At 35.9% G+C, this 20044-nt stretch overlaps 2 pseudogenes; both read right to left on the bottom strand.

Annotated features, from left to right (window-relative positions):
* Window positions 1-8541: 8541 nt before the first annotated feature.
* Window positions 8542-11100, bottom strand: LOC127685584 (olfactory receptor 10AG1-like; annotated as a pseudogene).
* Window positions 11101-17550: 6450 nt separating this feature from the next.
* Window positions 17551-18522, bottom strand: LOC127684809 (olfactory receptor 10AG1-like; annotated as a pseudogene).
* Between the last annotated feature and the right edge of the window lie 1522 nt (window positions 18523-20044).

Genomic DNA, 20044 nt, shown 5'->3' with positions numbered 1-20044 from the left:
TCTTCTTCTGCAGAAAGATGCAGAATCTATAGAATTTTGATAGCCTGTGTCTTTCTCTTGAGAAATTGAGTCTAACAATATGGTGAGATTTTAGTGACCATTATTAATGGAATTAACAATTCCTGGTACTTTGTTGTTGATGATGATGGTAAGGTGTGTGTGTTTGTGTGTGTGTGTGTGTATTCATTCTTTGTGTTTTGCTAGTGTGAGATTATATACTTCCTGAGTTTTCCTTGATGTAGTTAACTTCCTTGAGATGGACTATTTCTCCTAGTGCTTTCTATAAGGCTAGATTTACAATAAATATAGTTGCAATTTGACTCTGTCTTGATAATATCTATGGTAATTGAATGTTTTGCTGAGTATAGTAATCAGGATTGGCATCCTTGACCTCATCTAATCTGCAACACATATGTTCAGTCCCATCAGTATCTTTGAGTCTTCATTAAAAAGGTGTGAGTAATTCGAATAAGTCTACCTGTATATGTTCCTTGGTCCATTTACATACAGTCTTTATTATGCTATTTTGAGTCTGTATGTTTAGAGCTTTGATTACTAGGTGTCATGGATGCATCTTTTCCAGTTCAAATTCTGTAAGCTTCTTGTAAATTGTTCTTTTTTTTTAAACAATTATTCTTTAGTTTTCTTTTTACAGTCCAGTCATTATCCCTCTCTAGTTCTGCCCTCTGAAAATTTCTCACCCCATTCTCCTCCCTCACCTTCAAGAGGATATCTCCTTCACCACTCCACCAGACCTCCCCACTCCTTGAGGCCTCAAGTCTCCACAGCGTTAGGCACATCTTCTCTCATTCAAGTCATATAGGTCCAGGTTAGCTGAGACTGATGATCTTCTAATGGGTTGTCCTCCTCAGCTTTTTCCAGTTGTTTCCTAATTCAACCACAGGGGTCCCAGGAGTAAGTATATACATCTGACTCTTTCAGTTGCTTGTTGGGCCTCATGGAGGACAGCCTTGCTAGATTCCTATCTATAGCATACCATAGCATCAGTAATAGTGTCAGGCCTTCGAACCTCCCCTTAAATTGGATCCAAATTTGGCCCAGTCACTGAACCTCCTTTCCCTCAGTCTATTCTCCAGTTTTATTCCTGCAGTTCTTTTAGACAGGAACAATTGTAGGTCAAATTTTTGACTGTGAGATGGCAACCCCATCCCTACACTTGATACCCTGTCCTTCTACTGGAGGTGGATTCTACAAGTTCCCTCTCTCCACTGTTGGGCATTTCATCTAAAGTTCTACCCTTTGAGTCTTTGCTTCTCTTACCTCCCATCCAGGTCTCTGTTATATCTTAGAGAGTCCCCCTACCTCCCACCTCCCGAAGTTGCCTGTTTCCATTCTTTCTGCTGACTTTCATGGCTTCACTCCTGTTTCAACCCCCAATACCTGATCATATTCACCACTTTCCCTCCCCTTCCTCTCTCCAACACAGGTTCCTACCTCCCTCTTTCCCCTGTGATTGCTTTCTTTTCCATTCCAAGTGGGAATGAGACATTCTCACTTGGGCCCTTCAGTTGTTAACCTTCTTCAGTTCTGTGGATTGTATTCTGGACATTCTGTACGTTTTTTTTTTTTTTTTTTTTTTGGCTAATATTCATTTATTAGTGAGGACATACCATGCATGTCCTTTTGGGTCTGAGATACCTCACCCAGGTTGATATTTTCTATTTACATTCATTTACCTGCAAAACTTATAATGCCCTTGTACTTAATACCTGAATAGCATTCCATTGTTTAAATGAACCACATTTCTATATCCATTCTTCTGTTGTGGGACATCAGGGTTCTTTACAGCTTCTCGCTATGACAAATAAGACCCCTGTGAACAAAGTGAGGTGTGTGCCACTTTGGCTTATTGGGTAATCTTTTGATTATGTGCCTAAGAGGGGTATACCCATATCTTTAGGTAGATCAATTTCTACTTTTCTGAGGAACCTCCAGATTGGTTTTCAGAGTGATTGTACCAGTTTGGAATCCCACCAGCAATAGAGAAGTTCTCCGTTCTCTCCATATTCTAGACAACATGTGTTGCCATCTGTGCTGGCTGGTTTTGTGTGTCAGCTTGACACAGGCTTGAGTAATCACAGAGAAAGGAGCTTCAGTTGGGGAAGTGCCTCCATGAGATCCAGCTGTGGGCCATTTTCTCAATTAGTGATCAAGGGGGTAGGGCCCCTTGTGGGTGGTGCCATCTCTGGCCTGGTAGTCTTGGGTTCTATAAAATAGTAGGCTAAGCAAGCCAGGGGAAGCAAGTCAGTAAGGAACATTCCTTCTGCTTCCTGACCGGCTTCAGTTCCAGTCCTAACTCCCTTTAGTGATGAACAGCAGCATGGAAGTGTAAGCTTTCCTTCCCAACTTGTTTCTTGATCATGATGTTTGTGCAGGAATAGAAACCCTGAATAAGACTTCATCTAAGATTTTGATTTTAGCCATTTTGAATGGTATAAGGTAGGATTTCAAGGTCATTTTCACTTGCATTTAACTGATCACTAAGGACTTTGAACATTTCTTTAAGTGCTTCTCTGCCATTTGAGATGCCTCTATTAGAAGCCTTTTTTTTTTTTGGTTGTATTGTTTAGAATTTTGGAGGTTAGCTTCTTGAGTTCTTCATATATTTTGGATATTAGCCCTCTATCTGATGTGAGGTTAATGAAGATTTTTTTCCCAATGTGTAGGCTGTGGATTTGTCCTATTGACTGTGTCCTTTGCCTTGCAGAAACTTTTCAGTTTTATGAGGTCCCATTTATCAATTCTTCATCTTATAGCCTGAGCCATTGAAGTTCTGTTTAAGATATTTCCCCCAGTGCAAATGACTTATATGCTCTTGCTCACTTCCTCTTCTATTAGAATTTGTGTATCTGGTTTATGTTGAGGTCCCTGATCCACTTGGACTTGAGCTTTGTGCAAGGTAACAAATATGGATCTATTTTCTTTTTCTACATACTTTCTGCCAGTTATACCAGCACCTTTTATTTGTCCCTTCCCCCACAGCATTGAGCTAGCTGGCAGCCCCCACTCTTCCACTGGTGTTATCTCTGGCCCTTGTTCCTTGGAAACAATAAGGAGCTTTCACCTTGATGACCAAGACTGCCTCAGGGCAGTCTCACCTGGAGGCCAGCAGAGACCTGCCAGACTGGAAGCAGGGGACCCACTGAGAATTAGAGCCAAGGAGTTCTTGGCCTGCTCCTTGATGTTGGGGGGCAGGGTTGTTTCCTAAAGACTATGTGTCTTGGCAAAATAATATTAAAGTCAGTCTTGACTGGCAACTGTCGCCTCGACTCAATTTCTCTTTCACCCCCTTCCAGTTTACCCCCAGAATTCTCTTCCAGGTATTCTGGTTGGCATGTGGCCGTGGGCCGCTACATTTATTGAAGATGCTTTCTTTCCTATTTTTTTTAAGATTAATTTATTTATTATATGTAAGCACACTGTAGCTGTTTTCAGACATACCAGAGGAGGGCATTCAATCTCCTTACACATGGTTGTGAGTCAACATGTGGTTGCTGGGATTTGAACTCAGGATCTCTGTAAGATCACTCAGTGCTAGCCTTGTGGGAGTAATCCCAGCATTCTGGGAGGCAGAGGCGGGCAGATTTCTGAGTTTGAGGCCAGCCTGGTCTACCAAGTGAGTTCTAGGACAGCAAGGGCTATACAGAGAAAGCTGTCTCAAAAAAAAAAAAAAAAAAAAAAAAAAAAAAAAAAAAAAAAAAAACAACAAATCAAAAAAAAAAAAGAGCACTGAGTGCTCTTAATCACTGTGCCATCTCTCCAGCCCAAAGATGCTTTCTTTTGTTCATTGTATATTTTTGGCTTCTCTGTCAAAGATCAAATGTCTCTAAGTGTATGTGTTTATTTCTGGGTCTTCAATTAACCTGTCTGTCTCTGTACCAATAGCATGAAGGTTTTATAGTTTCCCTTCTTACATTGGAGTTTTCTACTTATTATCCTTTGTAGGGCTGGATTTATGGAAAGATATTGTGTAAATTTGGTTTTGTCATGGAATATCTTGGTTTTTCCATCTATGGTGATTGAGAGTTTTGCTGGGTATAGTAGTCTTGGCTGACCTTTGACATGTGATAAGAGACATGCAGATGCTGAGAGTCTTCATGAGATCTGCCCAGGATCTTCTAGCTCTCATGGTCTCTGTTGAGAAGTCTGGTGCAATTCTGATAGGTCTTCCTTTATATGTTACTTGGCCTTTTTCTCTTACTGTCTTTAATATACTTTCTTTGTTTAGTACATTTGGGGTTATGATTATTATGTGACTGGAAGTATTTCTGTTCTGGTGCAGTCTGTTTGCAGTTCTGTAGGTTTCTTGTATATTCATGGGCATCTCTCTCTTTAGGTTAGGGAAATTTTCTTCCATAATTTTTTTTAAAGATATTTGATGGCCCTTTAAATTGTAAATCTTCAGTCTCATCTATACCTATAATCCTTAGGTTTGGTCTTCTCATTGTCCTGGGTTTCCTGGATATTTTTGGGTTATAAGCTTTTTGCCTTTTGCATTTTCTTTGACTGTTGATTCAATGGTTTCTATGGTATCTTTGGCATCTGAGATTCTTTCTTCTCTCTCTTGTACTCTGTTGCTGATATTTGCATCTATGGCACCTGACTTCTTCCCAAGATTTTCTGTCTCCAAAGTTGTCTCAATTTGAGATTTATTAGTTGACTCTACTTCTATTTTTAGATCCTGGATGGTTTTGCTCAGTTCGATTACTTGTTTATGTTTTCCGGTAATTCTTTAAGTGATTTTTGTGTTTACTCTTTATTGGCCTCTATCTCTTGACCTATATTCTCCTGATTTTCTTTATTTGATTTTTGTGTTTCCATTGTAAGGGCTTCTTACTTATTCATGTTCCCCTGGATTTCTTTAAGAGATTTATTTATGTCCTTTTTGTGTTCCTCTAGCAACATCATGACCAGTGATTTTAAATCCAGATCTTGTTTTTCTGGTGTGTTGGTATATGCAGGACTTGCTGTTGTTGGAGAATTGGGTTCAGATGCTGCCATATTGCCTTGATTTCTGTTAGAATGTTCCTATGTTTGCCTTTTGCTATCTGGTTATCTCTGGCATTAGTTGGTCTTGTTGTCACTGGCTGGTGCTTGAACCTCCTGTAAGCCTGTAAGGCTATTTCTGCATGGCTAGATGACTGAGTTTCCCCTGGCACAGATTGCTGATGTGCTACCCTCCTCTTAGTTGCCCTTGGAGCCCTGATGTGTCTTGACCCAAACAATGCTATACTCTGGTTGTCTCTGTGAACCTGTGCTGCCAGTCTGCTCCATCAGGGAGCGAAGATGGCAGATGCTGCTGCGGGGACTTTTTCCAATTGCTAATCAATCTGCAGGTCAAAAGACCCCTGACAGGGTTGGCACACAGATGGCCTGCAGAGCTGGTCAGGCCCTGGGTACAGGCAAACACCTGACAGGCTGAAACCCAAGGATGTTAGCCTCGGGCTATGTCTGCTTACCTGGTGCTATCTGTTAGATCTATCTTGTGTCAGGGGACTATTATTTTTTACATGTTTGTGTCATGCATGTGGAAGTCAGATTTTAATTTTTTTAGAGGTGATTTTCTTTCACATTTATACAGTTTCTAGGAACTCAAGTCATGAAGCTTGCACAGAATGTATTTTTATCTGCTGGGTCATAACCATACTGGTTATTTTTTAAGTTATTATATTAGGGTTCTCTAGAGTCCCAGAACTTATAGAATATATCTATATATTAAGGGAATTTATTTTAATGATCTACAGTCTGTAGTCCAACTAACACAGCACTGGGAAACTTTGAATGGGAAGCCAAATAATCTAGTTGCTGCTCAGTTCATGGGCCTAGTTGTTTCATCTGGTCTTCTGTATAAGCTGACATGCAGAAAAATTAGGTTCCAACAAATGTGCTGACAAGTAATTGCAAGCACTCAAAGAACAGTGAGTCTTGCTTTTTCCGATGTCCTTATACAGACCTCCAGCAGAAAGCTTGGCTAAATTAAAGGTGTGTACTACCATACCTGGATCTTGAAGTTGCTTTGTCTCAGGCTGACACTGAATTCAGAGATCTCCTTGTCTCATTCTACTGGGATTAAAGGCATGTACTACATTGTCTGGGCCTAAGCTTTTCCTGATGGCTAATCCTCAAGATCTCTGTATCAACACACAGGTCAGAAACCTGTGTCTTCCAGCCTCAAAATCTGGATCAAAGGTGTGTTCTTCATTTCTGGATTGTAGTTCATTCCAAATATAGTCAAATTGGCAACCAGGCATAGTCATCTCAGTTATTATATGTGTATGCACATATGTTTGTGTGTGGTTATTTAAATATGAGTATCACAGTTAACAAAGGCAACAAGATCTTCCTGTGTATGTAATTAGAGGCAATTGTCAGCTATAGTACACAGTGGTCTATCTTAATCTCATGTGTCTAGAAGAATAATAAATGTTCTTAGTTGTTAGACTGTCTCTCCACAACAACAACAGCCACTGCTGGCCTGTCTTTTATCTTTTAGATGGTAGTCATTTCAAGTGGTAAAAAGCAACAGCACAATGTATTATAATATAGTTTTCTTTAATGACTAAAGTGATTAACAGTTTTCATGCATTTGTAAGACATCTTAATGTCATAAGCATATCTTCACATGACCTTCTCACAATTTTATTAGTTATTTGTAGTCTTAGTATTGAATTGTTGAGAGCTCTTTATCTTTAAAATGGGCTTTCAGCAGATGTAGGTTTGAAGTCAAAGCTGTTGGATAGCATTGTACATTGTTTGATCAAATTTCTGAGAGAATCATGTTGAAAGTACATGTCTCCCCAAGCAAAAGTATAGATGTCATCAGAGAAGGACTTTTTTCTGGAGGCTATCATGCACAATTATTTTATATCCTTGTTATATTTGTTGCTGCTTTCAGAGTACCATGTGACTTTACTGTTTTTTCAAAGAATTGTATTTATTATATGAGATTACTGCTTAATCAGTTTGCTCAATCAAAAATGATAACATAAATCCTATGTCTCATTTTCTATTCTCTTATCTAATTGTCTCTTAACAGTCTATACCTCCTTTATTCCTACTTTAAATGTTCTGATAATTACTTAGGATGCTTGAATTATGTTTTATTCATCAGTACAAGTATCCAATTTCACAAGTAACTATTTTACTCACATATTCTATGAAAAGGACTTGAGGTTTAAGGAACTTGAATGGGTTTATAAAATATTCTTGAGTGGCAGTCTGAATAATTTCAATGTGCTTCACTTTCTTTGTTTCAAACTGTCATAAATAGTTTGCAGATGATGTATACAGCACTGTATTTCAGATAAAATCAGTCATTTGTTAGTCAAATTATGTTTTGCTAATATTAATATATAGGTTCCAGAAGCTCAAACCTGTCAGGGCCACATGTGCCACAGGATAGTTATAAATGTGGTCTAAAAAGTCATAACATTAAGAATATGTGTGTTTGTGTGTGTGTTTGAATGTGTTGAATGAGTGTATGTGATACATCTCACATGTGCTGTACAAATGTGTACCTATAGAAGTGCATGTCTGTGCTCTCATAGACGCCATAGGAGAACTTGAGGTAACCTTCTGTATAGACCTCCACACTAAATTTTTAGGATAGTAGTCTTAACTTAATTGGATCTAGTCTAGACACAAACAAGGTTAAGCAACCCTCCTATAGTAATGAGACTACAGATGATTCTCTTATGCATATTTTAACATAGGTGATGGGTATTAAAACTAAGGTTATATAATTGCAAAGAAAGCTGTTTTACCGATTGAAAATTTTCATTAACTGCCATTTAAACTCTTTTATTTTTATGTACTTAATTATAAGATTCTGTAGTATGAACTTTGTAGAAAACATGTCTGTTGAAATGTCAGAAAGTTGGACACAATTGTTAGAAATTATATGTAATAAATCAAGATTTATCAAGATTTTCTGCACTGACAAAAAGCAGACAGGAGCACAAAAGCAGCTTTTTATCATATTGTTATAGCTACATGATATACAAACTAATTGTAGGTTTAAATATTTTTTCATTTTTATTTATACTGTGACATATATACTGTGACACATATTTGATACAGATATCAGGACTCAGAGAAACAATATATCAATGTTAATTATTTTATCATCTGATTTAGCAATTCTCTCAAAACACATTGATATTAAAGTACATTCCTTATGTATGTATATTGATAAATGAGAGAACATTGGGATGATTATTTGTTAAGCTTTAGATAAATAATATATCATGTTTCAAAATTTTGAATTCTGTTCAAAGTTTTCCCATAAAAACTGTTATTTACATCATATATAATTTACATTAAATGGGCTTTTTTATTATATTTTATTGAATACAGACAGATTAATATGTGCATTTAAAACAACAAATTTCAGGCTATTATTCAAAATAAAATAGTTCTTGAGAAACAAAAAAGGATTATATTTCAAAAACTGAATAAAAATTGACCTACTTAGGAACTGTATAAGAAGCAATTCAATCATTTGTTCCAGAGCTCCAAGCACTATTTCATAGGTAACAATTTTCTCAGTGCAGCAATCACCTCCTTGTTCCTTAGAGTGTATATCAGTGGATTAAACATGGGAGTCACAATTGTGTTGAACACAGAGAACAGTTTGTCAGTTCTTGGAGAATGAGTGGACTTTGGCCTCAAGTAGGTAACAGTTGCTGATCCAAAAAACAGAAATACCACAAGTAAGTGGGAAGAACAAGTTGAGAAGGTTTTGCCCGTCCTGTGGCAGTTGGCAACCTCAAGATAGTGGCAATCATTTTTCTGTAAGAGGCAAGTATCAGCATAAAAGGGAAAACTATAAAGAGCATAGCCACTAGGTAGACAGACAGCTCATGCATTGAAGTGTCCCCACAGGCCAGCTTGAGAATGGGCTGTAGGTCACAGAAGAAGTGCTCTATTTGGTTAGAACTGCAGAAATGTAGAGAGAATATCTGACAGGTTTGTCCTATCTGGACTGGGATGCCTCCAAGCCAGGAGCCTGCTGCCAGCTGAGTGCACTTTGTTGGGTTCATGACCAGAGGATAGGGCAGAGGGTTGCAGATGGCCACATAGCGGTCATAGGACATCACAGCCAACAGGAAACATTCAGTAGCTCACAACATAAGGAAGAAACACATCTGTGTGGCACAGCTGAGGACAGAAATGTTTCTGTCTTGAGTAGCAATGTTGAACAGAATCCTAGGAAGAGTGACTGATACATAACAGATTTCCAGAGTAGAAAAATTTGCCAGGAAAAAATACCTGGGCTTCTGCAGTGCGGGATTAATTCTAGTTATCACAATTATGAAGCTGTTTACAATCAAGATAATCAAGTAAATTATGGAGAACATCCCAAACAGAAACCCTTGAAGGTTGGGAAGATCTGAAAATCCCAGGAGGAGAAAGTCCATCATAGTGGAAGTATTTTCCTCATTCCAGAATAAAATAAATTTCATCTCTAGGAATGATTCAAGCAAAAGTGAAAAATATTTGCTTTTACCTGTATTTCTCTTCTCATGTATAATGTAGTGATAACACTTGTTTAAAATTTTCAGTGCTTAAAAAAAATTATGCCTTGTATATGCTCCAAATGTTTAAAACGGAAAGATTAATTTTTGCTAAAGCATACAAAACAATCATACATACTATTTTTTTTTTTTGGTTTTTGGTTTTTGGTTTTTGGTTTTTGGTTTTCGGTTTTTGGTTTTTTCAAGACAGGGTTTCTCTGTGTAGCCCTGGCTGTCCTGGACGTCACTCTGTAGACCAGGTCTCGAACTCAGAAATCTGCCTGCCTCTGCCTCCTGAGTGTTGGAATTAAAGGTGTGCTGCACCACTGCCCGGCCTTTCTTAAAGTTTTATTTATTTATTTATTTAGTTATTTATTTATTTAGTTATTTATTTATTTATTATATGTGTGTACACTGTAGCTCTTTTCAGACCCACCAGAAGAGGGCGTCAGATCTCATTACAGCTTCTTGCTCTGGCCCCTCTCGGAGGAGGTTTTATTTATTTAGTGTAAGTACACTGTAGCTGTCTTCAGATACACCAGAAGAGGGCATCAGATCTCATCACAGATTGTTGTAAGCCACCATGTGGTTCCTGGGATTTGAACTCAGGACTTCCAAAAGAGCAGTCAGTGCTCTTAACCGCTGAGCCATCTCTCCAGCCCCATACATATTTTCTAATTCACTAAGAGTTTTGTATTTTGTGGGTTATGGTCAAAGCCATAGTATATTAATTTTCTTCTCTCAATCCAAATTTACATATCCTACTTTAATAATTAAACTTTCTTTCAGACTGAATGTTTCTACTTTAGTTTGTACTTTCAGATCATTAATTAAACACTATCAAATCATCCTTGTTAAGAGGGGTCTCATTAGCATCTCTGGCCAAGAAATGGTTTATTCCTTGCATACTTCTATTATAGAAAACCAGCTTTTCCACAGCTCATCCTGAATGAATTCCAAGTATTTGCATTATCCCAGTTAACTTTCTTCTATACATTTATGTGGGGACAAAAATGATTAATAGGTGTGTTTCTTTTCATTATATTCTATCAGTTTCTGAATTTATAACTATTAAATTTTCTATCATTATAAAATTTGTTATGAATTGTCTGAAAATGGATAAAGCTTAACAGTTTTTTAAAAGGTTATCAATACATTCACCTTTTATCTTGAAATTAATATTTCAATTTTCCCAAAATTTTGCTTGTCTATTTCCCTATATTTATACTCTGTACTCCCATAAATGTATTTAACTTCATTTTATAGCACATGTATTTTTTTCTTCATAATGTGTGTGACTCTGAAGTCACTGTTGAGTATGTAAGAATTATACATTTCAACTTTTAAAATATTTCCATTATAATATTCTTTTCAATATTTCTTGACCAATTGCCACAGTTTCACTTATCTATAGACAAAGGGAGAAACTGGCAAACAAGAGGATTCAGACCACTAATCATGATTTTAGCAATGTTCATGTTTTTTTGTTGTTGTTGCTTTGTTTTTTGTTTTTGTTGTTGTTGTTGGGTTTTTTTTTGTTTGTTTGTTTTTGGTTTTTTGGTTTTTTGAGACAGGGTTTCTGACTAACCTGGAACTCACTCTGTAGACCAGACTGGCCTCAACTCAGAAATCCACCTGCCTTTGCCTCCCAAGTGCTGGGATTACAGGCTTGTGCCACCACTGCCTGGCCATGGTTTGTTTGCAAGAGTCCACAATCAAAACAATGATGCCAGGTGTTTAAATGAATATTGATCTTGCACAAACTTTCATTTCCCAATATTTTTATAATGCTCAAATGTTTAAAAGTATTTCTTTCCTATTTTCAAACTTTCATATTGATATTAAAGTACTATACAAAATAGGTACTATTTCAATAAAACTATAAATTACTTTCATGAAAAGATATAGACTCCAGAATGTAAAAATACTATAATTGAATATATAAAGTAAATAGAAAATTCCAGATAAAACCTAAAATTACTAAACTATTTGTATACTACAAGTTTAATTCTTTATATACATTACAAATGTTTAAACTTCTTTTTAACCTCCTTAATTAAATCTTGGACTTATCACAAAGTCAAAACTAGAAAAGAAAAAAAATGTTCTTTTAACTTATTTCATGTTATATTCTTAAGCAGTATGCATGTTGTATTTCATTGGATAAATATTACTCTCAAAGATTCCCATTCCAGAAGGCAGAAAAGTTAAAATGTTAAATCTCTTATGTAATACATTTTTAAATCTAGTCACATTTCCAAAATGCCTAAAGGGGATGAAGAATGAGCAAGTGTTTTATTTTTTCACTATCTGAACAACATGTGGTCTTTTATTTTTGTTCTGTTTTTTTTTTTTAGATGGGAATATTTCAATTTTTATTTGTAACATCATCGAAAATTTTATTTACATTTTAGCAATTGATCATTTAGAGCTGCATGTTAAAAAGTTGTTGAAACTATAGTGATCTGTCCTAATGACACTTAGTTTTCCTGTGATGCTTCCTTGAAGCACTGGTCTGACACACACTTGGCAAGGATTCTGCTTCTTGAGCTTCTGTGCCTATAATACTTAGTGCCTCTAAAATATTGTCCCTTATAGCTATTGTTTCTGACTGTTGTAAACCTTTGAAAAACACAATCAATACATTAAAAAAGAGAGCCACCAGTACCTTTGGAAATAAGCACTTTTGTTTTATTTGAGTACTTCATGCTTATTTATTTGACACATTCAACAGAATGATATTTTGCCTACAGTTACTTTAATCTTAACTAATGTATTTAACATGGAAGTGTACACAGGGCTTATTCTTCTCTGATAAAATTTATGAACAGAGGAGATAAAGGTTGAAAGTCATTTGAAGTTCCATGAATTTAAAAAAGGTTTTTTGCTCTACTATGTTCATAGCAGCCCTATTTATAATTGCCAGATGCTGGAAAGAACCCAGGTATCCCTCAACAGAAGAGTGGATGCAAAAAAATGTGGTATATCTACACAATGGAGTACTATTCAGCCATTAGAAACAATGAATTCATGAAATTCTTAGGCAAATGGATGGAGCTAGAGAACATCATACTAAGTGAGGTAACCCAGACTCAAAAGGTGAATCATGGTATGCACTCACTAATAAGTGGTTATTAACCTAGAAAACTGGAATACCCAAAACATAATCCACACATCAAATGAGATACAAGAAGAAAGGAGGAGTGGCCCCTGGTTCTGGAAAGACTCAGTGATACAGTATTCGGCAAAACCAGAACGGGAAGTAGGAAGGGGTGGGAGGGAGGAGAGGGGAAGAGAAGGGACTATCGGGGAGTGGGGGGGGGCTAGAAAAGGGGAAATCATTTGAAATGTAAATAAATTATATCGAATAAAAAAAAACAGAAAAAAAAGGTTTTTCTTTGAGCAAAAATCACTATTTTTGTAATAGTGATATGTGTAATATTTTGTAATATTTTGTGTATATGTGTAAATTAACATATACACATATACTAATAATTGTATAATATTTTTATATTCACTTACAGATTTAACAATTAACTACCAGGAACATCTTTGACTATAATAGGAGGCTGACATATTTTAATGATACTCATTATGTACCATGTTAAAATGTAGATTCTTTAAGAGCTATGAACTCCAACCTATATAAAACAAACAAGTTCATATATAACTGAAAAGAAGGCTTGTTAGATAAATAATACTTTTAAATGAATAAAATATGCTAGCATTGTGATACAAATTAACACATAATATTTTGTCCATATTCCTATTATTGTTCTTTATTGTATTTGATTATCCTAAAACATATTTAATAGTTTATTTTTTTCTCTAAAGCTTAAAATATCAGAACTTTAAAAAGAAATTTTGAACAATGTTTGTAATTAATAAAAATTATTTACAATATTTTTTCACTTATTTTAATATTTTCTCTCTAATGCTGATATTTAAAAAGAAGATTAAAGCTATGCATACATTAGTTATTTGGAAAATGTAGTTTGAATTTATCTGTGTAGTCCTGAAATCATAATCCTTAACTTTATTATTCAGCTTATATTAACAATAATGTTTTTTTTTAAGCTGTTGATAGATACTTCAATTAGTTGAAAGAAGCCAATAAGTATTTAGTGTGCTGTCAGAACACTCAGTGATGTTTAAGTAGGAAATGGTTTCTACTCTGGGAATAAGTTCTATCCCCATGCTACATTGTACTGGAAGAAACTTCATGTTTCCTCCCACTTAAGAATTTAATCATGTAAAATAGAAACCAAGGTAAATTCCTTGGGTTTTGCAAAAATTGTTTTATTTTTTAAGGTTGTGATTATTAAGAAAAGGGTTATTTTTTTGTCTTTTTTATTCAATATATTTTTATTTACATTTCAAATAATTTCCCCTTTTCTAGCCCCCCACTCCCCGAAAGTCCCATAAACCCCCTTCTCTTCCCCTGTTCTCCCACCCACCCCTTCCCACTTCCCTGTTCTGGTTTTGCCCTATACTGCTTCACTGAGTCTTTCCAGAACAAGGGACAACTCTTCCGTTCTTCTTGTACCTCTTTTGATGTGTGGATTATGTTTTGGGTATTCCAGTTTTCTAGGTTAGTATCCACTTATTAGTGAGTGCATACCATGATTCACCTTTTGAGTCTGGGTTACCTCACTTAGTATGATGTTCTCCAGCTCCATCCATTTGCCTAAGAATTTCATGAATTCATTGTTTCTAATGGCTGAATAGTACTCCACTGTGTAAATATACCACATTTTTCATCCACTCTTCTGTTGAGGGATACCTGGGTTCTTTCCAGCTTCTGGCAATTATAAATAGGGCTGCTATGAACACAAATGGGACCTCATAAAATTACAGTTTCTGTAAGGTAAAGGACACCATCAAAAGGACAAATCGGCAACCAACAATTTGGGAAAAGATCTTCACCAACCCTTCATCAAATTGAAGGCTAATATCCAATATAAATAAAGAACTCAAGAAGTTAGACTCCAGAAAACCAAATAACCCTATTAAAAAATGTAGTACAGAGTTAAACAAAGAATTTTCACCTGAAGAACTTTGGATGGCAGAGAAGCATCTTAAAAAATGCTCAACTTCATTAGTCATTAGGGAAATGCAAATCAAAACAACCCTGAGATTTCACCTTACACCAGTCAAAATGGCTAAGATTAAAAATTCAGTAGACAGCAGATGTTGGCGAGGATGTGGAGAAAGAGGAACACAGTCCTCCACTGCTGGTGGGGTTGCAATTTGGTACAACCACTCTGGAAATCAGTCTGGCAGTTCCTCAGAAAAATGGGCACCTCACTTCCAGAAGATCCTGCTATACCACTCCTGGGTATATACCCAGAGGATTCCCCAGCATGTAATAAGGATACATGCTCCACTATGTTCATAGCAGCCCTATTTATAATTGCCAGAAGAAAAGGGTTATTTATTTATTTTATGCATATGAGTATACAGTAGTTGTCTTCAGACATACCAGAAGAGGGCATCAGATCTCATTACAGATGATTGTAAGCCACGATGTGGTTGCTGGGAATTGTACTCAGTACCTCTGCAAGAACAGCCAGTGCTCTTAACTTCTGAGCCATACCTCCAGCCCAATATTTTCTTAGCATGTGTTGATCTTGGTAAGTGTTGAGACCTGCTCCTTTAAACATAACTGTAGCCATTTTGTATTCAGTCTCCATTTTTCTCAGAAGTACATTTAAGTTAAGCTTCTCAGACTCTACTTCCCAGAAATAATTATCCATAGCTGACACTAAAAGAAAATTACTAATAAGTGAAATAGCTACAGTTGGATCACCCTGTCATCTCAATTTTCTGAAATTTCCCTGTTTACCACCTGTCCATCATCCTTCTTACCTCACTCAGGGTCAATCAGCAAAGGTTAGCTATTAATAATACATTATCTAGTTAGCCAAAAAGATATTATACAACTTCACAGTGTACCTTTACACTTTTAACCATGATTTTTCCTATAGAAAGTCTCCTCTGAGGACAGACTGGTGTCACAATTAGGTTTTCTTTTGTGATGCTGGGCAATCAGTATTACTGTGTGCATTCAATAAGCCATTTGTGTTTAACTGAGATTGTTGTACTAATGGTGCGTAGCAAGTCCCAGACCCCAACAGTAAGATTCTCAACACTACAAATGCACACAAGAAAACCTTGGGCTATATTTATGAATTGAGTTGTTTGGAGAGCCATTTTTAAACAAAACAATGCACATACCTGCATGTTTTTGTTGATATTTTCCTCTAATATCTATTGCCCACACTTTCGATTTGTTTTCTGTTGATGTCATAGTGACAATGATCCAAAGCAACTTGCAGGAGGAAAAGTTTTGGAATGTTTTGTTTTGTTTTGTTTTGCTTGTTTTGTTTTTGTTCTGTTTGTCTTTTCTTTTTGTTTTTGTTTTTTTATGTGTGTGTGTCTGTCTCTCTGTGTATTTCTTTCTTTCTTTTTTGTTTTCTGGGTGACAGTATTAGTTCACCTAATACTCTGTCAATAAAGAAAGTTAGTATGGAGGTTTAAGCAGGAATCTAGAGAGAGGAAGTACTGCCCAAGGGTTTACTCCATCTGTCTTGATCAACTACTTATGTAAAGCCCAAGTCTGCCTGTCTAGGGATAACACTACTCATAGGCTGTGGGCCTCCTATAGCAAGCGGAAATTAAGAAAACATCTCATTGACATGCCCAAAGTCCAGTCCAAGACTCTGGAAAGAATTCCTTGATGAAAGTTGCAACTTTCCATGTGACTTTAGTTTCTGAGTAGTTTACAAAAACTAACCAGTTTATCCATATTCTAAAACAGAAACAAAGCAAACCAAACAAAATCACTAACTTAAAAGCTGGTAAAAGATAATTACTTTGTGATAGTATATCAGAATATCTGCTCAAATGTTCAGCACATCATTCCCAGTATGCATTATCCCTGCTGCCGGAAGTTTGGGATTAGAACTCTCAGTTCAGGGCTGGAGAGATTCTCAGCAGTTAAGAGCACTGACTGCTCTTCCAGAGGTCCTGAGTTCAAATCTCAGCAGCAACATGGTGGCTTACAACCATCTGTAATGGGATCTGGTACCAACTTCTGGTGTGTGTGAAGACAGATAAAGTGTGTTTACGTATAATAAATAAATCTTAAAAAAAGAACTGTCAGTTCTTCTGGTAGCCACCCTTTGCTTTGCAACTACAGACTCCAACAACCCCTGGTAGTAAATCAAATTGAATGTTTTTTCATTTATAAAATTATGCACTTTGGAAGGAGAATATTACACAAAAATATATGTATTAAAATGGAATAGCTGTTTATTTGATAGTGAATACATAACATTGCCTTAGCATATACAAATTAAATCTTATTTGGAAATCATTACTGTTATAAAATCAGATATCTTATAATTAAATAGAGTTCTATAATGTTAATACAATAAAATACAAAGTGATATATATCCATACAGTTAAATATTCATTATCATATGATGTGCTTCTTACTTGGAAATAGCTATGAAAATTACAAAAGTATACAAAAGCATAAAACATATTATATAACAATACAACTAGAAAACACAATGAGCAGAAAGCTGCTTTAGCCTAATATGACTGATGGAAATTTCAAGATTATGAGACAATTATACACTAGGAAAAGATTATTAGCATAAAAGGAACCAAGGCAAATAAACAGAACCAAAAATATTATCCAAATATTCACAAAAATGTTCACACAACAATGATTAGCATTAGATAGGATATCACAGGAGAAGTGTCTGATTAGATAGGAATTATAAAAAGAAAAAAGGAAAAAGAAAACATTTTCAATTCTGCCCTATGTAAATGAAAAATCTGCTGAACTCAGAGAACACCATTACCTGGAAGCATAGACTAGATGCTAGTTAAATGAGATTAGCAAATAGGTCTACAGATGACCACTTACAAGTAGATAAGAAGTAGCATTCCATAACAGGCAAGAGAATAGTGCCCCTGTGTCACATGAAGTTTATAGATAACTTTAGACTTTAGGGCACACATGCTGACATTGTTTTTTACATAACAGTTTTCTCAGGGCACCAATCACATCGTTGTTTCTGAAGCTGTATATCAGGGGGTTGAACATAGGAGTCACAATGGTGTAGAATAGAGAGAAGACTTTGTCAGTTCCTGGAGAATGGGTTGACTTTGGCCTTGAGTATGTAATAGAAGCTGATCCAAAAAACAGAAACACCACAAGCAAATGGGAAGAACATGTTGAGAAGGCTTTTGTCTGTCCTGTAGCTGTTGGCAACCTCAGGATGGTGGCAATAATTTTGGTATATGAGGCAAGAATCAACATAAAAGGGACTGCAGCAAACAGGAAGGCCACTAAATAGACAGACAGCTCATTAACTGAAGTGTCTCCACAGGCCAGCTTGAGAATGGGTGGTATGTCACAGAAGAAGTGGTTGATTTGGTTAGAATTGCAAAAATGTAGAGAGAATATCTGACAAGTTTGTCCTATCTGGACTGGAATACCTCCAAGCCAGGAGCCTGCTGCCAGCTGAGTCCACTTTGTTGGATTCATGACCAGAGGATAGTGCAGAGGATTGCAGATGGCCACATAGCGGTCATAGGACATCACCGCCAGAAGAAACACTCAGTGGCTCCCAGCATAAGAAAGAAGTATGTTTGCATGGCACAGCTGAGGACAGAAATGTGTCTATCTTGAGTAGCAATGTTGAACAGAATCCTAGGAAGAGTGACTGATACATAACAGATTTCCAGAGTAGAAAAATTTGCTAAGAAAAAAATACATGGGCTTCTGTAGTGCAGGATCAATTCTAGTTATCACAGTAATGAAGCTATTTCCAATTAGGATAATCAAGTAAATTATGAGCAACATTCCAAATAGAAAACCCTGGAGATTGGGAATTTCATAAAATCCCAGAAGGATAAATTGGGTAACTGTGGAGGCATTGAGCTTTGCCCTGAGCTGTGTGTGTTCCATGCTTTGAGTTGACTCAGTCAGAATTGCTAGTCACGTTACTGCATTTGGTTTTCTTATCTTACATATAAGCTACAGGTACCTCTCTTCAGAACTTTTTAACATTTCTAAAAGAATAAAAACAAATACAAGTATTTTCGTTATGTTCTCAAATGTTGTCAAGGGTATTTCATGCCAGTCAGAGTATGCTGTGAAAAGTTTTATTTTCTTTAAATCATTATGTTCAAGGATCAGAAGCTATGTCCCCTTTCTCATCTGCACACATGGTGAAGGAGATATACCTAAGGGTGACATCTCTCTATCCTGAAAATACATCCATTGTAGCAAAATCTGGGCCATCAGAGCTCTCTCCATGCCCCTCTAAGCTCTCCATATGCCTCCTTATTGTGCTTACTCATCTACTTCACTTGTTCCATTCTTCATTGTATGGATTTTTGTTGGGTTTTATGATAAGGAATACTGGCAAGTTCTCACTCATTTTTCTTATGCTTTATATAACTCTATAATTATAACTTCCATTTTAATCTCCTTTACCCCATAGTTTTTCCTTTTTAATAATGATTATAAAACTTCCCAAAATTTAGAAACTTTCAAAAGTATTTCATAAATAACAAACAAAAACACATCTTTATCCAAGAATTATCAAATAATCTACTCATTTTACCCATTTTCTTCCATGTGTATATCTTCAACCTACACATTTACCTCTGTTCTGTAGTAGATACATTTTCTTTAGTTGAGTAACATTTCAATAATATGTTGAATTTACAATGACCATCTGCTCTATGAGAAAAACCTGACTGTCTTATACTCAATATTCAAAGTAATTAAGTTCAGTGATATTCACTTAAGGAGTAATCAGCAACGTCACCTCAAAGAAGAGTTTGGCTTTCAACCAAGTTTTGACAGTGTTATGTGTTGTTGGTGTTCAAAAATTTAGTGTCAAAACATAGATGAAAATTGGGTATGTGGAGGGTTTGAGACTAACTTGGATATTCTAAAAATATTTGATAAGAATAGGAATGGTAAGTAAAAAATTATTTTCTCCCTGTACTATTTCATATATAAAAATAGTGGTAAAGTAGTAATAGAGCTTGATTCTAATTCTAAAATTTACATATCCCTTAATAAAAGTTTAATATGAAAATGTGAAATTACTATAACAGAAACTCAAAAGTTACAAATACTTTTAATATAAATGGCAGATCTATAGTGTCATCTCAAGTTCATAAAACATTCCAAAAGTTTCTCCTTTCTTGATTACACTACATAATGTATTTAAACATGTTTCTTCACCTATTTGACTCAGTGTAGAAATAAATTCCCAGGTATTGACAAATGCTTCAACAAGTTCATTTTCCTTAAGAACAGGGGGTATTATGTAGACTGCATCTGCTTGTTTAATGATGTGCTAAAAGGATAAATAATATAAAATATGCCTTTTAACTTGGTTTTACTATATTTAGTTAAGGAGTAGGACAGCAGTGACATTCTATATTGTGGTCTCAATTGCTTTGCATTTAAA

This window comes from Apodemus sylvaticus, chromosome 5 (genome assembly GCF_947179515.1).
Source record: "Apodemus sylvaticus chromosome 5, mApoSyl1.1, whole genome shotgun sequence".
In the NCBI taxonomy this organism is placed as follows: domain Eukaryota; kingdom Metazoa; phylum Chordata; class Mammalia; order Rodentia; family Muridae; genus Apodemus; species Apodemus sylvaticus.
Note: the sequence above shows the minus strand (reverse complement) of the source record. Positions and strands in the feature narration are given on the sequence as shown.